Consider the following 21,073-nt stretch of genomic DNA (forward strand, 5'->3'; position numbering starts at 1 on the left):
GCTTTTGTTTTTCCGCACTATCTACACCATAAACGTTAATTGAGAGTTTGTTAAGTTTCTCAAATTTTGGAATCCCGTCTAAAGACATTGGAAAATGCAAACCGTCGTATTGTAGCACTGAGCTGAAATGTGGATACGAAGTAATTTCATTGGGATTTTTGTTGTTGGCTGGAAAGAGGGCTGCGGTGACCGACCAGAGGAAGCAATACGCGTCTCTGTTGCGGATGTTGACGACAGCCTTCTTATCTTGAATATCTTTGGGTAGTGGTGTGTATGTGAACACACCGCCTCGCAGTGGCACGTACTTGTTGATATTTACAGTCAAATTGATTATTTCGGTCAGCGACCAACCAGAGTCTCTCTCTTGAAAATCTTCCACCTTGGCCAACACTTTTTGCTTCACGTTCTCTTCGAACCACCCGTGTATGTCAGCTGGCTGGAGGATGATCTGGTTTCTGGTGTTAAAATATTTGATTTCCTCAACAAGTTCAGCGTTTTTCGTTATATTGAATTTACAACACAAGACACAGTTTGCTTTTAAACTTCCCACTTTTCGTAGCATTTTCTTCAGTCTTGCAACGACGAGGTGTTTCGCATCTTCCAAAAACCTGTTCAAATCTTTATGCCGCAGATTGATAGTGCCTCCCGTTCGAATTCGACTCTCGAAAGCTGTCTCCAAATCTTCCCACCGTACTCGATCGCTTCTTCGTCGGCTTCGTAATCCGTCACCCACTTTTTGAAACCGTTGCAATTTGACTGTCAACGATTTCAGAATTCCAATTGTGGTCAAAATTCTTGTCTTCACCCCGATCGTTGAGGCGTTGTTGCGTAAGATTTCATTCAAAAGCCTGATATTTTGGGTTCCGAATCGAATCCATTTCGCAATCTCTGCCGGTGACGATTTTTTAGATAGAATCTTGAATGCCGTTTCCAAAATTTGTATTAATTTCAAACACTTTTGGGAATCCATGTTTCTTCTTCTTTCGATCACACACTTGACAAAGATAGAGTTGCGAATCTTGCTCTTGAATGACCGCTCTACGCTGACATGGTCCCTTTTATGGGTAAACACCGACGTGACTCACACACCGAGGCGGCTTCTTCACAGGGCTCACGAACTCAACGTCGCAGCGCAATCCGTTGTCCGCAGGCCGCTCACCGTCAAGTCGAAACTCGTCGGACGATTCCGTGTATTGTTTTCGTCGGACGATTCCGAGAATCTTTCAGGGTCAAAGAAGCTCTTTCTCACGGTCCCGGACCGCTCGCCGTCAAGTCGAAACTTGTCGAACGCATTGTTTGTCAGCCTACATTCGTTCAGGGTCGAAGCAGCCGCATACAAATTACAGAACCTTCCAGAATTCAACGTCGCACCGCAATCCGTTGTTCGCAGGCCGCTCGCCGTCAAGTCGAAACTCGTCGGACGATTCCGAGTATTGTTTTCGTCGGACGATTCCGAGAATCTTTCAGGGTCAAAGAAGCTCTTTCTCACGGTCCCGGACCGCTCGCCGTCAAGTCGAAACTTGTCAAACGCATTGTTTGTCAGCCTACATTCGTTTAGGGTCGAAGCAGCCGCATACAAATTACAGAACCTTCCAGAATTCAACGTCGCACCGCAATCCGTTGTCCACAGGCCGCGAGCCGTCAAGTCGAAACTCGTCGGACGATTCCGAGTATTGTTTTCGTCGGACGATTCCGAGAATTGTTTGTCTAAGATTCGTTCAAGGCCAGAGCGGGTCTTTCGGAATTCATCGTCGCACCGAAATCCTTTGACCGCATGCCGCTCACTGTCGAGTCGAAACTCGTCGGACGATTCCGAGTATTGTTTTCGTTGGACGATTCCGAGAATTGTTTGTCTAAAATTCGTTCAAGGCCAGAGCGGGTCTTTCGGAATTCAACGTCACACCGAAATCCTTCGACCGCATGCCGCTCACCGTCGAGTCGAAACACGTCGGACGATTCCGAGAACTGTTTGTCTAAGATTCGTTCAAGGCCAGAGCGGGTCTTTCGGAATTCATCGTCGCACCGAAATCCTTTGACCGCATGCCGCTCACTGTCGAGTCGAAACTCGTCGGACGATTCCGAGTATTGTTTTCGTTGGACGATTCCGAGAATTGTTTGTCTAAAATTCGTTCAAGGCCAGAGCGGGTCTTTCGTAATTCAACGTCGCACCGAAATCCTTTGACCGCATGCAGCTCACCGTCGAGTCGAAACACGTCGGACGAATTGTTTGTCAGTATAGATTCGTTCAAGGCCGTGAGAATCTTCTCGAACCTTCTGGAAGCTCTCAAAACCTGACATACGCCAGGATTCTCGGTCGAACGTTCGAGGATCCACGGGGTCCGCTCGAACGCCTGAGGATTCACGGAGTGCGCTCGGTAATGCAGTTATCGATCCCGTTCGATGAGCATGATTTTCTTTACCGACAAAGAACACAACTTATCCCACAAGGGGTAACACCACGGCAATTTCAGGCATTTTTTACCGACGATCATAGTCATTTGGAGGATTTTTCACCGACAATCATGGTCAGTTGGGGGATTCCTTACCGACGGTCATGGTCATTTGGGAGATTTTCTTACCGACTAACGGTCGGCAGAGCACGTTTTATCTCACGAGAGTGGGGGGTTACTTTCAAGGGTTTGCGTCTGGGATGCATGTACAGGCGGATTGGTCAGCTAGGTCGGTAAAGAAGGTGCTTCTACGCAGAACCCCTCTTGTTATACTACTGTTCGAGGTTAAATTTGTGAAGGTATAACGATATATATGTGGGTTCGAGGTTAAGGCTGTCAAGATCTGAGGGCATATACGCTGGATCCTTGACATGACGACCGCGCCGGTGACGGCAAGATATCTTTATAATATTGTTACGGTTTCCCCCTTCGAATATGCATGTATTTATTTAATAAATCAAAATGAAGATGCGATGTTCCCTGACAACGAACGTCTTTTGGAATCAATAAGGATCTTTCTGATTATTCCTTGAACGGACTTTTAACGACACACGTCTTCTTGTACTTTTGTTCTGAACAAACCGCCCCACTCTTTTTGAATTCTCCCGATTATTTATTTCACTCTCTGACGCAATAATATAGAGTAAGGGGGCTTGTCTCTCCTGCGCGCTTTGGGCGTCAACCCCCATTTTCGAGTTTTCATGGAAGGGGAGAGGGAAGGCGGTTAAAAGATCGGATATTTGTAGGTATAGGGATGTATATGTATAAAGGGTTAACCCCTTGTAGCCCAAAACCATAAATTTTAAAATAAATAGCATTTAAGGACTTGTCGTCAATACGTTCCGTATGGATTCTATAGGATCTTATTTAGTTCGTTACAGAAATGTCACAAAGGGCTACAAGGGGTTAAGTGTTGAATCCGTGATTCCAAAATTGATCTATATGTATACGGAAGATAAAGGGTCAAGTCTTCATAGGTGTTGCGGTATACTATATGTAAGGTTAAGGATTAAATCAGTAAACGTATAATAAGGGCATAAACGTTGCAAAGGTAGAAGGTTGATCAATAGTCAAAGGTCGAAGGTCGAAGGTCGAAGATTGAAAATCGAAGATCGAAGGTCGACGATTCTTGACACGGCGGCGACGGCGGCGGCGATATCTTTATGTAATATAGTACGATTATACAGTATTATTATAATTATGCTTCGTCTTGATATTATACATAATAGATTATAACTGGATTGAAAAAAAATGGTCGGTTTTATAATAGTAATTATAATATTTTGTAACAACGGGGGGAAATTAAGAAAGGTCTAAGAGAATCAAAGAGTTCTCTGTGCGATTTAAGCGAACGCCGAGCCAAAGAAGTCTCACGAACAAGGAATATTTCAGAAAGAAAATAGATGTATTTGGACATAAGCTCTCTTTTAAAAGTCTAGAGACTGACTGTTTTTACAATAATGTCGGTTGACGCAGCAACCTTATTCTTTTTAAAGACATAAGAGGTTTATAAACGTCTCTTATCTATGATGACTACTAGATCATTTGAAAGGGGACAAAACGGGTGATTTCACCCTTTGTAACATTACACCTCCTCGAGGAAAAGAGTCGACCCGACTCGGAAAAGATAAACAATTACAAAAAATGTGATCTAGCAGTCAGTGCTCGAAGGTGAGTTGGAGCTGTGGCTCTAAAAATGAAAAGACTCCCTTTTTACTATCTGGCATTTGCCCACAGTCTCAAGGTAAACCACAGAAAACCTTGAGCAGATAGTTGAGCGTTCAATTGAATTCAAAATTTGTGTGCCTTGTTTTATAAAGGTAAGTGTTAAGGGTGAGTTAGTGAGTTCTTCATGAATTTGAAGACATCAAAATCATCCGGATCGTCGTCGAAAAGAAAATTCATTCCTCTTCAGGGAAAATAGTCCTGTGAATCAAACACAGATGAGTACGACGAGGCGGAAAACCATAATTGGGAAAACTCTGAGTCCTAGACAACGTAAAGGCTGATTCCCTCCGAGAACCGGCACAGGAAACAGGAAAAAGGAATGGGTGACTGAATCCAAGACTTCTTCAAAAAAACAGCACACCCTAGAGTTTGGAGAACAAATGTGGGTGGTGGTGAAAAAATTCAAATTCACTAAGTGAATTTGGGAGAATACACGAATAAAATAAATTAAATATGTATTCAAAAGAAAAAGAACGATCTTATCTGAATATCTGGAGAACCCAGGCTAAGACCGGACAAACAGTACAGCTGGAGGTAACATCGGGAACAGCCAAAGACGGCAGATTCGTCGGGAAAAATCTATAAAACTCAAAGAAACTGACATATGGGTTAGAAAAATAAAAGAGGATCGACCAAACGCTTACTACTTCATTCAAGCGCAGAACCGAAACACTCTTCAAGCCAAAGAAATCGATGTATTAAAATTTCTCGAATCGAACAACATCGAATTAACCTTAACCTGTCAACGAACTTTCTAACCTTCAGAGAGCTACTGAAACGATGCTCTTGACTGATAAGGAGCTAAGCGATCCAGATGAACGACTTTGGATTTCGAACGAGGGGAACGTCTAATTCTAAAAACAACGTCGTTAATCCAGTCAACGATAAAATAAGGACCTTCCCAATTACTTTGGAGTTTGGGACAACGCCCTTGTTACCGACGAGGTTGGAATAACCAAACGGAATCTCCCTTCTCAAATTTTAAATTTCTAGCTCTAATATCATAACGATCCTTAGTCTTATCAGAGACCATACGAATTCTTTCCCTAGCAAATTCATAAACCTCGTCCAATTTTTGACGGAAAACGGAATTAAAATACACCTGGGACGAAGCCACGGAAAGATTGACGCGCTTTTCTAAATCTGACGGAAGTCGAAGATCCCGACCTGTCAACATCATAGCTGGAGAAAAACCGGTGGTGTCGTGAATTGCAGAGCGATACGATAAAAGAAATAAGGGAATCCACTCATCCCAATCTTTCTGATCCTGATCAACGAAAGAAGAAAGATAACGAAGAAGCGTCCTATTCAATCTTTCTACCATTCCATTAGACTGCAGATGCAAAGCGGTGGTACGAGTTTTTCTAATCCCTAAAATTTGAAGGAACTCCTTCATCAAATTCGACTCAAAATTTCGACCCTGATCTGTGCGTAATTCAAGAGGAGCTCCGTAACGACAGACAAATTCTCGAACAAAAGCTCGAGCAACGGTGCTAGCTTCTTGATTCGGAATTGGGACTACTTCTAACCACTTCGTAAAATAATCTGCTATCACCAGGGCATAGCGATTTCCTGACCTGGAAAGAGGAAGAGGGCCTAGGATATCCATTGCGACTCTTTCAAATGGAGCTCCTACGTTATATATTTGAAGAGAGCTCTTCCCTTTTTCATGAGTTCCCTTCTTGGCTAAACAAACCGTACAAGTTCTGCACCAATTTTCAACGTCAGCTCGGCAGTGAGCCCAAAAGTACCTTTCTCTGATCCTACCCAAAGTCTTATTAGAAGCGAAATGGCCACCGACAGGTGAATCATGAAAGCTTGACAAAATCTCGGCTATCTTTTCTCTAGGAACCAGAAGCTGCCAATGTACCGACCTGGAGTCAGGTGATTCCCATTTCCTATAAAGCAACTGATCGAGGAGAAACAAGGAGTCCCACTGCGCCCAGTAAATTTTCAAAGACTGACTCATAGAGGATATTTCTTCCCACTGAGGCCTGACTCCTGTGGATTTCCAATTCCGAACTAGGAGGAGATCTGAATCTTTCCCCTGGGCGATGATCCAGTCTTCTTTATTTTCAACGAGAGAAATTTGACGAACGTTAAGCGAGGGATCTAGCTGTTTATTTAAACGAGAGCACTGTTTGCAATCGTCCCCGCACGGACGACGAGAAAGTGCATCAGCATTACCATGCAGAACTCCGGGACGGTGTTTAATTTCGAAGTCATATTGACCTAACCTCTCCAACCATCGAGCTACTTGGCCTTCAGGTGATTTGAACGAAAGAAGCCAAGTTAAGGAAGCATTGTCTGTCCGAATCAAAAATTTCCGTCCATAAAGATAATGATGGAAATGGCAAATAGATTTTACCATCGCTAATAATTCCCTACGGGTAACACAATAATTGCGTTCCGGTTTAGACAAGACCCGACTGAAATAACTAATAACGCGCTCTTGATTATCCTGAATTTGAGACAAAACCCCACCTATACCACAGAGAGAAGCGTCAGAATCTACGATGAATTGAGAATCGGAGATGGGATAAGCTAATATCGGTGACGAAGTTAATAATTTTTTAAGGAGAACAAAGGCTCCTTCGCATTCGGAAGTCCAATCAAAAACAACTTTAATTCCTGTAAGAGCATGGAGGGGTCTCGCTATAGAAGCAAAGCCCTTAACGAAACGTCTGTAATGAGTACAAAGTCCTAAGAAACTTTGAAACTTTGCTTTTGAATCGGGACGAGGCCAATTCAAGACCTTTTCCATTTTAGAAGGATCTGTCTTGACTCCTACCGCTGAAACGACGTGTCCGAGAAAAGTTACTTCCTTTTTGAAAAAATGACATTTTTTGGGACTCATTTTTAGACCAGCTTGGAATAAACGACTAAAAACCTGCTTAGGATTTTCCAATTCTTCATCAAAAGTCTTACCAAACACAATGATGTCATCGAGATAAACTAAACAAATCTTGCCAGTCAGACCTTGAAGGGCGAATTCCATCGCTCTTTCGAAGGTAGCTGGTGCATTACAAAGGCCAAAAGGCATAACTTTAAATTGCCAAAGTCCACCTAAACCTGTGACAAAAGCTGTTTTCGCTTTGTCTAACGGATTCATTTCAACTTGCCAATAACCACTCTGTAAATCAATCGTAGAGAACCAACGGGCACCAGAAATTAAATCAAGGGTATCTCCTATCTGAGGAAGCGGATATGCATCTTTCTTGGTGATCTCGTTCAACTTCCTATAATCTATACAAAACCTCTTGGAACCATCTTTTTTATTGACCAAGACAATGGGAGAAGCCCACGGACTAGAAGACGGCTCAATAACATCTGCTGTTCTCATATCCTCTACTAATTTTTCAACTTCCCTGCGACCATTTAAGGGAAGCCGTCTAGCTGCCTGTTTAATCGGAGCGTTATTCCCTACATCTATCGAATGCTTAGCGATGGTACATCTCCCGATGTCGGCAGAGTCTTTAGCGAAAGTCTCTCTAAAAACGTTAAAAAGGCAAACGAGACTGATAGTCTGAGCGATATCTAAATCTTTAGAAGACCTAGTAAAGAGTTCCGTGAGATAAGAAGGAACGACTAAAGAGTCCGACGCATGTTCTAAAACGCGCAAAGACGAGAGGGTTTCTTTCTGTTGAGAAGAGTTAATAAATCTAGACGTTTCAAGGTTTATTTTACGGTAACCAGAACAGAGAGTCGAATCCCCGATAGAAATGACGCAGTTGTAAGCGGAAAGAAAATCAACGCCTAAAATGCGTTCATCTTCTATATCAGCTACTAGAACTTCATGTGGGGATTGAAGACAATCCGCTACTGTTACCTGCACAACCATCTTACCTACGACAGGGGTAGTTGCTCCGGTAGCAGTGCGAATAGACACAAAAGGATTAATTGAAGCAAGAGACGAAATCATATCAAGACGAACAACGAAAATTTCGGCTCTGGTATCTATCACCCACAAACAACCTAGTCCGTTAAAGGAACCTTTAGCATATAGGCCGGTACGACACAGGCCTCTTACCACGAACTGTAAAGCAATAGGGCTAAGGAATTTGGAAGAAACCGATGATATCTGCCCTTTCGAAACATCGGTAGCTAGTTTCCCGAATTCTGAGGAACAGAAGGTTGAGTGGCCCAAACCGAATCAGAGGGTGCTCTCTTGGAGGCATTATTGCGCCACGAATCTTCCGCAGTCTTCAACTGACGGTCGAGTTTGAAACAATTCTCTGCGATATGTCCCCTTACGCCGCAAAACTGGCACTCTGAGACACGCCGATTGGAGTTTTATCTATTGTAACGAGAGAAATCACTATTTTTCCTTCCTGGAAGAGAATCTGAGCTAGGCTGACTGACTGAAGGACGGGACGAAGAATTTTCCGAAGGTTCAGCTTGGCTTAATTGATGAAGTTGACGCAAACCTAAATCCGCCTCGTTTATGGCTTCTAATTCTAAGCCCTTAATAATTGCTTCATGTAGAGAAGTTGGAGCTGCGAGCCTCAGATGATACCTAAGCTCCGGATTCCGAATCGCATTAATGAATTTCGCCCGAGCTATCTGATCTCTAGCTTTTTCTGCACATCAGTAAGAGAATGTCGAGCGAGACGTTCGATGACATTTCCGAGAGAGGCTAAATCTTCCTTGGGCCCTTGACGTCTATTTTCAAACTGAGTGAAATAAAGTTTGGAAAGATGTTCTTCGCCAAACCGAAGTTTAAGAGCCGCACAAATGCTGTCGAAATTTTCAGAATCCGAAGCGATCCAAGAACTACCAAGGCCGGACCGGACAAAGAGGCTGTCAAATTAGCTGCTTTCTGGGACGGACTCCAACCATTGACCTTACTAATTATGTTGAACTGACGTTCGTATAGACTCCAAGCAAACGAACCGTCATACGAACCGGGCTTCAAATTCGATTGTTTCGAGGGCAACTCTACAGTACTCGCGGCAGGTACAGAGACCTGATTGAGTCCGAACGAGCTCTGAGTCTGCGGAGAGAGAACATTGACAGTACCGCGCGATTTTAAAAAGGCCAAGAACTCTGACTGAATATCTACGCTAGGATGAGACGACGCGACAGGAGGCTCAACTACTTCCGAAATATCACGTGACGGAACATCGTGGCATCGCGGAAAAGAGCTAACCTGAGTTTGTCGCGAGACATGAACAGGTGGAAAATTTTTAGCAACAGGGGGAATTTCGCCTCCTCCATAAATAGCGTCAGACCTTGATTGATCCGGAATTGAATGAATGGAGGTCCTCCTTGCCGGAACCGGGACTGAAGGAAGAGAAGTCCTTCTACCTGGGGATGGAACTGGGCGTATCGGGAATTCCTGCGGCCGCTCCTGAAGCTTCTGCACACCTTGCAGGATCCCGATCAACGCCTGGGACACGATTCCTTGTTGTTGACGCTGTTGCGAGAGGAGTTTGTGCAGAAGATTCTGCTGTTCTGGTTGCTGCTGTTGTAGCAGTTGTTGATGTTGTTGTTGCTGTTGTTGATGTTGTCGTTGCTGCTGAATCTGACGCATCAGCAAATCTTGGTTTCCCTGGATGAGCTCTGCCAAGAGAGCTAGTCGGGGCTGGGGCTGAACCTCAGCTTCCGAACGACGAGAAATGGGAGGAAACGCTGGTTCAGGAGAACGCTGGCACGACGAAACGCGTCCGGCAGCTCGTCGCTCCGCGCGTGATGCTCTCGACGTAGGAGTTCGTTGCATTATTGTTTTGTATACTTCTTTACACTCAAAATCCACTCAAATGGCACAGAAGAGATCCCGCTTCTGACACCAATGTAACAACGGGGGGAAATTAAGAAAGCTCTAAGAGAATCAAAGAGTTCTCTGTGCGATTTAAGCAAACGCCGAGCCAAAGAAGTCTCACGAACAAGGAATATTTTAGAAAGAAAATAGATGTATTTGGACACAAGCTCTCTTTTAAAAGTCTAGAGACTGACTGTTTTTACAATAATGTCGGTTGACGCGGCAACCTTATTCTTTTTAAAGACATAAGAGGTTTATAAACGTCTTTTATCTATGATGACTACTAGATCATTTAAAAGGGGACAAAACGGGTGATTTCACCCTTTGTAACAATATTATATATATTATAATAGTATATATATATTGTTAAAAAGTGTGAAATCGCCTGTCTTACCCGTCTTTCTAATGATCTAGTAGTCATTATAGATAGAAGAAGTTTGTAAACGTCTTATGTCTGAAATAAATAAGGTTGCTGCGTCAACGATCCTTCTTGTGAAAATAGTCTTGTTTCAGACTTTAAACGAATAACACCGCATTCTGCAATAAAACATAATTTTCTAAACGTTTTAATTTTCGCCACTTACTTGCCACTCAAGCTCAAGTACCCACATTTTATTACGTCATTCCAACGAGAGTTACACTGGTGTCAGAAGCGTGATATTTTTGAGCTGTGTTAGTGCATCAATTTAGTGCGCGAATTTTCCAAGATGACTATCTCAAGGAATACTCGATTTCGTCGTCGGGAAAGCTACGGAGATAATTCTCTACTACAAGAAGAAATCCCGCAAGCTCCTGAACCGACTACAACTTCCATTACAGCCACTATCGCCGAGCTTGACCGCGTGAAGCTCCTTTAACAGCAACAAGAGGCTGCGGCTCTTCATCAACGACAACTTTTAGAGGCAGCAGAACGTCGAAGTAGCGAATCAACAACAAAAACAATGACTGTCACTGCTGCAGGCACCAGAGCTCCAACAGCGCGAACTACGCGAAGAGCGGGAACTAGAAAAGCAATAGCAGCATCAGCATCAGCAGATGATTCTCGAGGCTCATGCTCGCTCAGAAAATCGGATGCATGAACTGCTACAGATTCGCAAGACCCAGGTTACGCTCAGGATTATTCAAGGTCTATCAATTTTATTAGGGATACAGAAGTAACCCGTCTACCTAGATCTAGAATACGAGAAGGAATGACTCATTCTGTGCCTCTCTCTTGTCTCGTAGCTCAAAGTGACCATATCGAAAATACGATGCGGGACACCCAAGAGAACATTGCTCATGTATCGACGTGCTTCTAAGGCCACTTGAGGGAAGAGATCCCAAGGTCAATGAACGCGCGAAATAATTCTCATTTAGACGAATCTTTTTTGAGCCGTACCGGACGTTATCCAGAAGTTTGCCCAAACCTCGATAGGCAAACGTCTTATATACCTGAAACTAGGCCTTCTGCACTAATAAAGCCACTAACTTTTGATGGAAAAGCTTCTTGGTCTGATTTTTGAAACCAGTATCTCACGGTTGCTAATCATAATCTTTGGGATTCTGCTTCAAAAGCAGCGGTCCAAACATTAACGTTCCATCTACTCTGTCTCCAACAGACACAATGAATTACAAAAAATTGAATTTCGCTCTTAGGCTACGATACGGGAGTGAACACCTCAAAAATTATACTTGACCCAACTTCAGAATACCCGCCAAAATCGCGACGAAGATTAAGCCTCCCTGGGTCAGACGATAGTTGTTTAACTAGAGTTTTATTTACAGTAGAAGCATTTGTAAAAACACTACGGGATCCCGATATTAGACTCGCGATTAGCACCTCAGGGGTTTCTACCACGTTTCTACGCTTCGAGAAACTATAGCTAAGGTTCTCGAAATAGAAGTCTTGAGACGAGAACATCTAGGAGTAGCTAAAATTCGTCAAAATGAAGTTTCAAAAAACGTACCGGAAAAAAACAGAAGTTCGGTTCAGAAAAGACCTCGTCTAACAAGCAAAATAATAATCAATTATTTATAAATAAGAATAATCGTAGTTTCACTTGTAACGATAATAATAACTGTCAAGAAAATTGCGGGACTGAACCTGCTCAACCAGTCTTGAACTGCTTATTTTGTAGAAAAAGAAGATGATGCCAATCGTCGTTTAACGTTGAAAAAGTTTGCCGGAGAACCACCTCAATATTCGAGTCCGAGATGTTCGAATTGGCGTAACTGAGAAACAACTAATTGTAAGAGGTATGATGATCCTCAACCAAGTACCTCGACCGGTCCTGGTAAAAAAAAAATAGCTCTAGATGATTTAGGTCAGATTTGATATGTTTCTTTTTCAAGGATTTGTTATTTTCTATCGCTAGTAGGCTCGACACAGTTTTGTTACCTACTAGAATTTTATTCTTCGAAATCGAGTTTTGGGACGGTTAGGCTTTGATTTTGAATAACCTGAGTGAAGCACCGATTATTCTGCAGAGCCTACAAGCGACCAATTGATTTTCATAACTTTTCTAACCCATTTGTCAGTTTTCCCAAGTTAATATGCTGACAGATCTCCGTATTTTCTTTCCTTTTCTCGACGATGGCTGGCGGTCCCCGATTTTGACTGATATTCGAAAATCTGGATACATTGCAGATAAGATCGTTTTGATCTGATCTTGTTTATACCAAATTTGTCGAGCGAATTTGGATTTAGCCACCACCACTCACATTTAAGGACGCCGAAACGAAAAGGGGATTAAACAAACTTTCGCAAAATAACTATTGTCCAGTAAAATATTTTTTCAACTTGCTCAAAACTCAATTTCAAAAATAGGCTCGGTAGAGAATTTTATTCCGTATCTTTTTCTTAAATAAACTATATTGATAATTTTTATAGTTTATAAAATATTTAAAGAAGCCATTCTCGAGAAAACAAAAATTTAATGCTTTTTCCACTTCAACTCGTTATGACTTTTTTAAATATTCATATTTTTTCTTCAAACTTGTACATGATAAACTTGCATGTATTCCGCATCTTTCAAGTCCAATCACAATTCTTAATGTCAAATACAAACAATATGGCGATTTAAAAAAAAAAAAATTCATCAAAATCTTCTGCTGATGTTTTCAATCGAAAAAGTTGTGTGACGAGAGTTCAAGTTTTCATTTTTCAATCGTACCAACATTTTCACTATGCTTTGAAGAGATTTTGTGGACATTTTTAGCTTTAGCTTTTATTGTTTAAGAGCATTGTCAATTTTTCTACGAGCGCGCGTCGCACTCGCATCTGCGGTGCACGCCACTCACATTCTCAAACGGCTGAACCGTACCGAAGAAACATGTAGGTATGTTTGGAATAATATTTTAGGGCTGAGTAGCATTTACAAGATTCAAACAAGTAACATTAAAATTATAAAACTAAATATTCTAAACCGTTACAGTAGTGGCAGCAAAAACACTAAACAAAAGCGCAGCTATGTGTTGACGTCGGAGGTAGTGATTCACGCTGTCCAATCAACTTGCGTTTGTAAAAATATAAATAGTGCTCTTGCAACTACCTTGACATTCGTTAGTTTTATAAATTTAATTTTACTTGTTAAATATTATAAATGTTACTTAGCTTTAATATATTCTTACCTTTCACCAAAAAACATTACGCGTCGATAATTCAGATACTTATAATATTTATTTAACCATATTAAAAATAGTAACGTTATTTACAAGAATATTGTAAATGATATTATTATTTGAAACATACTTATATGTTTCTTTGGTAAGGTTCAAGCATTTGAGAATGGAGTGAAGCGCGCCGCAGACGCGACCGCGACACGCGCTCGTAGAAAAATTAACAATTTAAATTAGGATTTAAAAAAAGTCGATTTCTTAGTAATTTTCAAAAATTAGTATTTCACCTTCTAATTAACTTTGAGGCTTGTTCGAAACGGCATTTTTCTCGGTCGACCTTCTATGTTAAGAAAAAAATAAAAATAAATAAAAATAGATTTACAGTTCAAATTCAAATCCGACTTGGCGGGGAGCTTCCAACTGAGTTACTGTTTTAGCGAAATTTTATCTGTTTTTGAAAGGCTCTTAAATCTACAGTTTTCAATGTAGAAGGTTGACTAACTGCTGATATATATCACCGAGGTCTATTCTGTCGATATCTGCCCCACATTAAATTCATTGCTTCTATTTCTTTAATATATAGCTACAAAAAGCTAATCGATTTGTGAAAAATCGCTATTTTCAGATAGCTGTAACTTTTTTTTTTCAATTTCGATTTTCTTAAAATTTTTAGGAAAGTTGGTCTATTACGTCCCCAGCAAGCCCTGAAAATTTCAACTTTGGAATTGAGCCTGGATAAAGGCTATGAATTTTCAAAGTACCCGGAAATTGCATTGAAACCAATAAGCATTTTATTCACGTTCATCAAATAGGACGCCGTTTTAGATTAATAAGCGCACTGACATTCAGTACCTTGGCCATCTTTACTCAAACATCATGTAAACATTTTCAAAATTTGGCGCGTTTATGATTACGTAAATCAATATCAATGATGAAATCAATATCGATCATATAACCTATCTGTCTATCTGTTAGAATCACTTCCATCCAAAAATATCACTGCTACAACACGTATGCAGACACCGGTTGTCAAATTTTGTGAGTAATCCGTTAATAATTGTCAGATCTTAGCTTAATTTAACTTGTTCATCCTTAATTCATGTTTTAAACCTGCTCATGTATCACGCTATCCTATACTATGCTTTTATAATTAATTCCACTGGATGTCCAGTACACATAACTTTAAAAATGTCACTTAGACACATATTTTTGATATATACTTTCTAATAATTTAAATGGCTTTATGCCAACGCTGTGAAGAACTATTGTCCAGTAACATCTTTAAATCAATAAACAAGATCACACTTTGACCAGCATCGACGAACTTTCCCCTTATCTACTCCTCTGATCACGAATTCATCACAAATTAAAAATCGTACTTATATCACACTAATGTAAGTTATATCATATTAGGATTTTTTCAATTTTCGATAAATTTAAAAAATTCTGAGAAAATAGAAAGAATCGTCTACCCACGACGGGACTGGGCCGAAAATTCGTGAAATAAATAGTTTTTGTGAGAATTTTTGAAACAAATTTCAAAGGATACATACAAACAATGTTCAAAATCAGATTTCGATCGATGAATGGAAAAAAATCTACTGAATAATTTTTTGGTATTGTTTTGCGTCAAATTATTGAAAAGTTCAGTGAAAAACACACAATTTGAGAAAAAGAAAACATTCCAATTGATACATTTTTAAAGAGTCATGAGTATTTAAAAATAAAAAAAATCTGAAACTTTGAAAAATCACACCTCGTGAATGGTTGGATGACAAAAATTGAAAAAAATGATAAAGTTAAACAAAAATTAGGATCAAATAAAAAATGGCACTTCTGATGGTAGGTTGAGTTGGTATAGAATGCTCCATATATAGTGCCTAAAGAAATTGATCTAGTCTGGAAATTCCCTCGTGCAAAGTATCCAGGTTCGAAAATATCTCTTGTCGAAAGCGTAACGGAACTGACGAATCGTAACATGTTGTCTGAGTATAATAAAAATTACAATACTATTTTAGTTGGTTATTATAAATCGTGAGTAAGACTTGTAAGAACGCAGATATTTGAGAAATAATATTATTTTTGATCAGGCATTATAATCACTAATGACTAAAGAAATTTTGTAATGAACGAGAAACCGCCGCTTGAAATGTATTCTTATAAGATTCAGGCATCTGCTATATTTTTATACGATGAACACGCCCATTCAACTATGTTTTTATCGATGATATTGAAGGATTGTGTGAGTGTATCAAAGTAGCTGTACCTTTCATAGCAACTTTTCAGTACAAAATAAAATCTATTTTTTTCATTTTATAACAATTCTTCCATATAAAGAAATATTGTTCCTTTTTCAACTGCAGTTATTACTCCAAAACTTTCAGTTACCCTGCCGCCGTTTACAATTAACTAGCTGGTGAAATACACGGAGAGAAAAAATTCTTCGACTTAAGTTTTATTATTTATTTGAGATAAATTCTCTTTAATTAAAATCATACTTGCTTAATTGAATTACGTTATTTTTGATTTAAGTAAAAGCGAATGTCGAGGGAAAAAAAAATTCCACACTTTAGTGAATTTTGGATATAATCAATAATTTTCTAATTCTTCGGCATTATCCAACGTTTTGTGGAACATGAATTTTCCCTATAAAAGTATATTATTATTTAATTATTATTTCTATCAATGCATCGGGCTATACTAAATTGATCGATTGAGCAAACGTTGACTTAGATGAAGACAACAAAATTTGGTAACGGAACAAAACCTTACCTGATTCAACAACGTTTAATGATCATTGCTGTGTGTTGGAAAGAAATTAATATTCATATAGTCAATGGAAATAACCGATAGTTGAGCAGTTAACGTTTGTTTCAAGAAACAGATTATCTTATCAGCAGCAGTTACTTTAAAGAATATTCATTGAATTTGGATGAAAGATATTGGCAAAATCGTGCAAAGTAGCCCAATGAAGACAGTTACTTCAACCCAGAGCTTAGTATTACATTACCTCAATACCACCTATTTCTCATGACAAGACTATTTGTTTATTTAAATTTACATAATATCCTTACGTAAATCACTTATTTGGCGAGGGAATAAATATACCAACCACGTAAACGCGTTGATCTGGATGAGTATGGACGAGTAAATATTTACTAGCATACTCGTATATAGTATGTAAGTAATATACCATTGCGATTGAAACAAGTGAATTATATTTCGAGTCTCGCTCTTCGAGATTACAATAGTAGTACCGCTACTTTCTGCTAGTTTGAGTTACATATTCAGAGAATAATCGAAAAAAATGGTAAGCGGCCCTCTCCCGGTGTCCGCCATCTTGCCATCTTTCATACGTTTTTGTGCAAGGATGAGTCATACGTCAGAAAGAATATTCAGTGTTTCCTTTAGCAAAAAGTATCGGTTGGCGTGAAAAATTGTAAAAAATATACTGCAGTCAGTAGTAGAGTGCGTTTTTTCTACATGAGAAAGTCAAAGAAACGCTCTCACGAGAGATAATCATCGTCAGAACTGCGACATAAAATAAAAAGGTAAGAGAAAGAGCTTTAAACAAAACGCCCATCGGAAAACAAGAACGTACAGAGAAACAGAGACCAGTCGACGGTCAGAGACGCATCGAGAAACACATATGAAAGAAAATTTCGCCATTCTGGTAAGCTTAATTAGTGCTCGGAGAAATATTGACGGCGTGATCTCGAATGAATGAGTCTCGTTCGTGCGTACAGGCTGATAAATTTTGCACGTAGGAGGCAATAACCATCAGTGCCTTAAAAAAGGATGAGAGAGAGAAAATTAAAGAACAACAAATATTTCTCTTTCCTTTCCCTCTGACAATTAGATAAAGACAATCTCGAGTCTAACCAAGAAAATCGCCGCTAGAGGCAGACAGAAAAATTAGCGACGCGTATGGAAGTTGCTACCAGGGTTGTTCCAAAAATGGTGCCTCTCAATATAGTCTTAGCAGCCCAAACCAACTTGTCGCAGGACACGCAGCCAACGGTTGAGTCAGAGTTAGCAGCAGAGACAAACGCTACTTTTTAAGTAGTAATACCGGACGAGGCAGGTGCTGCTGATCCGAAGGAGGCAAGCGCCTTACTGCGAGAAGATAATACAGACACTGGAGGAAAAACGTTAGACGAGGACACTCGGAGAGCCCTTGGAGAGGACCCAGCGTCTAAGAAGAAAAACAAAAGAATATAAAATCCTTATGGTCAGATTGGCTTTCTTTAGGACTACCTATAGAAATGAAAGAAGAAATCATCGATAAATGTCCTAGAAAAGGGAATTTTCAAGCCCCAGAACTAAACCTAGAAATTGTAGTAATTTTGAATGAGACTGGGTCCAAGAGAGATTCGTTCTTTACTCATGAACAAAACTGGGGTGAGTCTGCAATGTCGGCCTTAGGCGAAGCAATTACGATGATCATTAACGATGACGTAGAGCCAGTGGATAGACTGAGTCTGTTACAAAACCTCGCAGATGCAGGAAAGTTGATCGCTCAACTTCATTTCCAGATCTCGACAGCCAGAAAAGCCTGTATTGCTCCCATTTTGTTCAAGCAGACGAAGGAATTACTTACCAAGACAAGGCCGACCACACTCCTTTATGGTAACAACATGGGCGAGATTATAAAAACAGCAAAATCTATGGAGAAGATGGGGAAGGAGTTGAAACAACAGCCTTCAGCTCCCACAACCTCGAGGACCACAGCAAGGCCCGCTGCCCAGGATGCGTCCCGGTCTTTAAACTGGAGAGGCTTCTTTCCAAAGCGGATGACCTCGTATCAGAGGCATAAGAGGGGCCAGTACAAACAGTCCACTTTCCTCAGGGGAAAATACACCCACAATCCAACAAAGAACAATTTCTTTAACCAGAACAGAGGTCAGTTACTCCGAGGAGCAAAGAATTAGTCAGTACAGAGGTAAGCTGTTCAGCGGGGCGTCTAAAAAATTTCTTAACGGAGTGGAAAAAAATTACCACTGATCAATTCGTTCTGGAATGTATAAAAGGCTATAAGGTACCCCTAACCAGTCCAATTGTAGAGCCCAAGAATCGTTCAATCAGAGTTTTCTCAAAAACAGAAATTAGAGACCTCGAATTTGCAATTAAAAAGTTACTAGATGCTGGGGCTGTTGTACGATGTACACCGGTTGAGGGCCAGTTTCTCTCGCCTTATTTTTTAAGACCCAAACCAGATGGCACGCATCGATTTATTTTAAATCTCAAATTCCTAAACGAGTTCATTGAAACTTCACATTTCAAACCAGAGGATCTGAGAACAGCTACGCTGCTAATTACACAGAATGCTTTCATGTGCAGCATTGATTTATGGGATGCGTATTTTCTGGTACCAATAGACTCTGCAAGTGGAAAACTTTTGTGATTTCCATTTCAGAATAATACATATGAATTTACCTGTCTCCCTTTCGGCCTGTGTACCAGCACATTCGTTGTTATCAAAATTATGAAGCTAGTTATAAACAAATTGAGAGAACAGGGTTTGATGTCAACAATATATTTAGACAGCATACTATGCCTGGACGAAACACAGGAAATGAGTTTTCTTAACATACAGGTGACCAGAGATATACTAATCGCGCTAGGCTTTATTATAAATGAACAAAAGAGCATGTGCATTTTGAATATGAAATGTAAACACCTTTTTTTTTTTTTTTGATATCGCTGGTAAAAATGCCTTATGCACACGCTGGAGCTTCGCGCAAGAAGCCTCAGGGTAGTGTGGGACTCGCACCCACTAAAAAACCAGCGGCCACTCTGGTACGAGTAGGGGGGACTCCCCGAAACCGCTCGAGGCATAAATTCAGGGATCCCCCCGGCGCCTTCGTGCCTACGCGCGGACCATACTCTATCGCCTATTCGGGAGTTGCGCCTCCCCCCCCCCCGCTACATCCTATGCTCAGCGCCGTCTCGTGAGGGATTACCCTGCCCGCTGGTGGGGCGTCTTCGGTTGCCGCTACGACGAGAGCTCCGTTTATCGGAGCTGCCAAGCGAATGGAGACCCCCATTCGGTGCCCCATGTCCACGATATTGAGCACCCTGCCCTTGCGAGTCCGGGAGAAGATGGATCCGGCGCGACCGTCACATCCGCCATCCCCGGGCCGGGGGCCGAGGTGAGAGAGGCAGAAGAAGAAAAAGAAAAAAAAGGGGCATGGCCGGAATGACCCTATCGTCAACTTATCGCCTAGCGTCTCACGTCCCTATCCTGGCACCAGATTCCACGTTGCCCTGCACCCCTCCTCTCCCCTCCACCTCCGACCCACGGCCCCGACCCAAAGGACGGGGCTGAGGCCGACCGGTGCCCCGTCCCGCCAACCCGTTTGGACCCCTGCCCGTGTAGATCTGAGCCTACCTCATGCCCGCGCTTACACGCGAACTACCCCTATTTTTCCTGCTCAAGCGGGTCGCGCGGTGCGCGCTGCGCCGCGTTTGCTGTCGTAACCGCTCTCGCTGCTTCTTGGCCGTCATAACCCGCTCCGCAAAGCTAGCCATCGCCACCCATCCCTCTCTAGACCCTACCATAGCCCGGATCAAGCCAGGTAGTGTCAGATCCTCCCCAACGGCGCGCTGTAGGATATCCCTCTCGTTTTTCCACGCGGGGCACGCCTCCACTGTGTGGCGTGCCGTACCTTCCTCCAGCCGGCAGTACCGGCAGGTCGGCCTCTCCGTCTTTCCGATTCTGTATAGGAAATCTGCAAAATACCCGTGGCCTGTCAGGACTTGGGTCACACGGAAAATCATGCTTCCGTGAGCCCTGTCGAACCATCCCGTCCAGTTCGCTAGAATGGATAACCTCAGTCTCTCGCTGGGGAGCCCCGTGCTTCCGAGGTGCACCCTCCATTGCTCGCGGGCTACGCGCAGTTCGTCCTCCCTAATCGCCTTGACTATGCTCGGGGACCACGTCCTGGTCGACCGCAGTTCGCGCACTCGACGGAATGTGCGCTCGTACGCACCAGCCACTAGATATAGTGGCGGGGTCCTGGCCAGTATCGAAACGGCCACAAAGGAGGTCGTGCGATATGCCGCAACCACTCTTGCGCATATCCCTCTCTGGCACCTCGTAATCACCTGTTTAATGTACTTTGAGGACCTCGCCACGTCCCCCCACACCGGAGCGCCGTACATTATCACCGCGAATAGAGTTTCAGCATAAAGCCTACGCCTGGATTCGGATGGCCCCCTCAGGTTTGGCATCAGCCTCGCTAGAGTCCTCGTGACACCCCCTAGCCTAGCCTCCATGGACGCGAAGTGCGCTTTGAACGTCAAGCCGGGATCCAGTCGCACCCCCAGGTACTTCATGGACCCCGACAGTAGCACTCTCTCCGCGCCAACTCTGACGTCTGGGGTGTTTGGTGTTTCCCCCCTCTCCACGCGCCGGAACAGGACAGCTTCCGTCTTGCTCGCCGCAACCGTGAGGCCTAGGCCCGAAATTCGCCGGACTACCCTGGCTACCATCGTATTTGCTAGTGCTACCGCTGTGGATGGACCCCCAGCGGAA

At 42.0% G+C, this 21,073-nt stretch overlaps 1 protein-coding gene across 3 annotated transcripts in view; it reads left to right on the plus strand.

The window, feature by feature from the left end:
* Positions 1-21,073, plus strand: part of LOC124221964 (dipeptidase 1) — a 1,639,756-nt gene that overhangs the window by 45,536 nt on the left and 1,573,147 nt on the right. The window contains exon 1 of one of the 3 annotated variants that reach the window (XM_046632457.2): positions 12,131-12,174. The exons of the other annotated variants lie outside the window; for them this stretch is intronic. The gene's annotated coding sequence lies outside the window, so the exon portion shown is untranslated. Of the gene's footprint in view, positions 1-12,130; positions 12,175-21,073 lie in introns of those variants that run through there. 3 annotated transcript variants of the gene reach the window in all.

Source organism: Neodiprion pinetum, chromosome 6, assembly GCF_021155775.2.
Source record: "Neodiprion pinetum isolate iyNeoPine1 chromosome 6, iyNeoPine1.2, whole genome shotgun sequence".
Classification (NCBI taxonomy): Eukaryota; Metazoa; Arthropoda; class Insecta; order Hymenoptera; family Diprionidae; genus Neodiprion; species Neodiprion pinetum.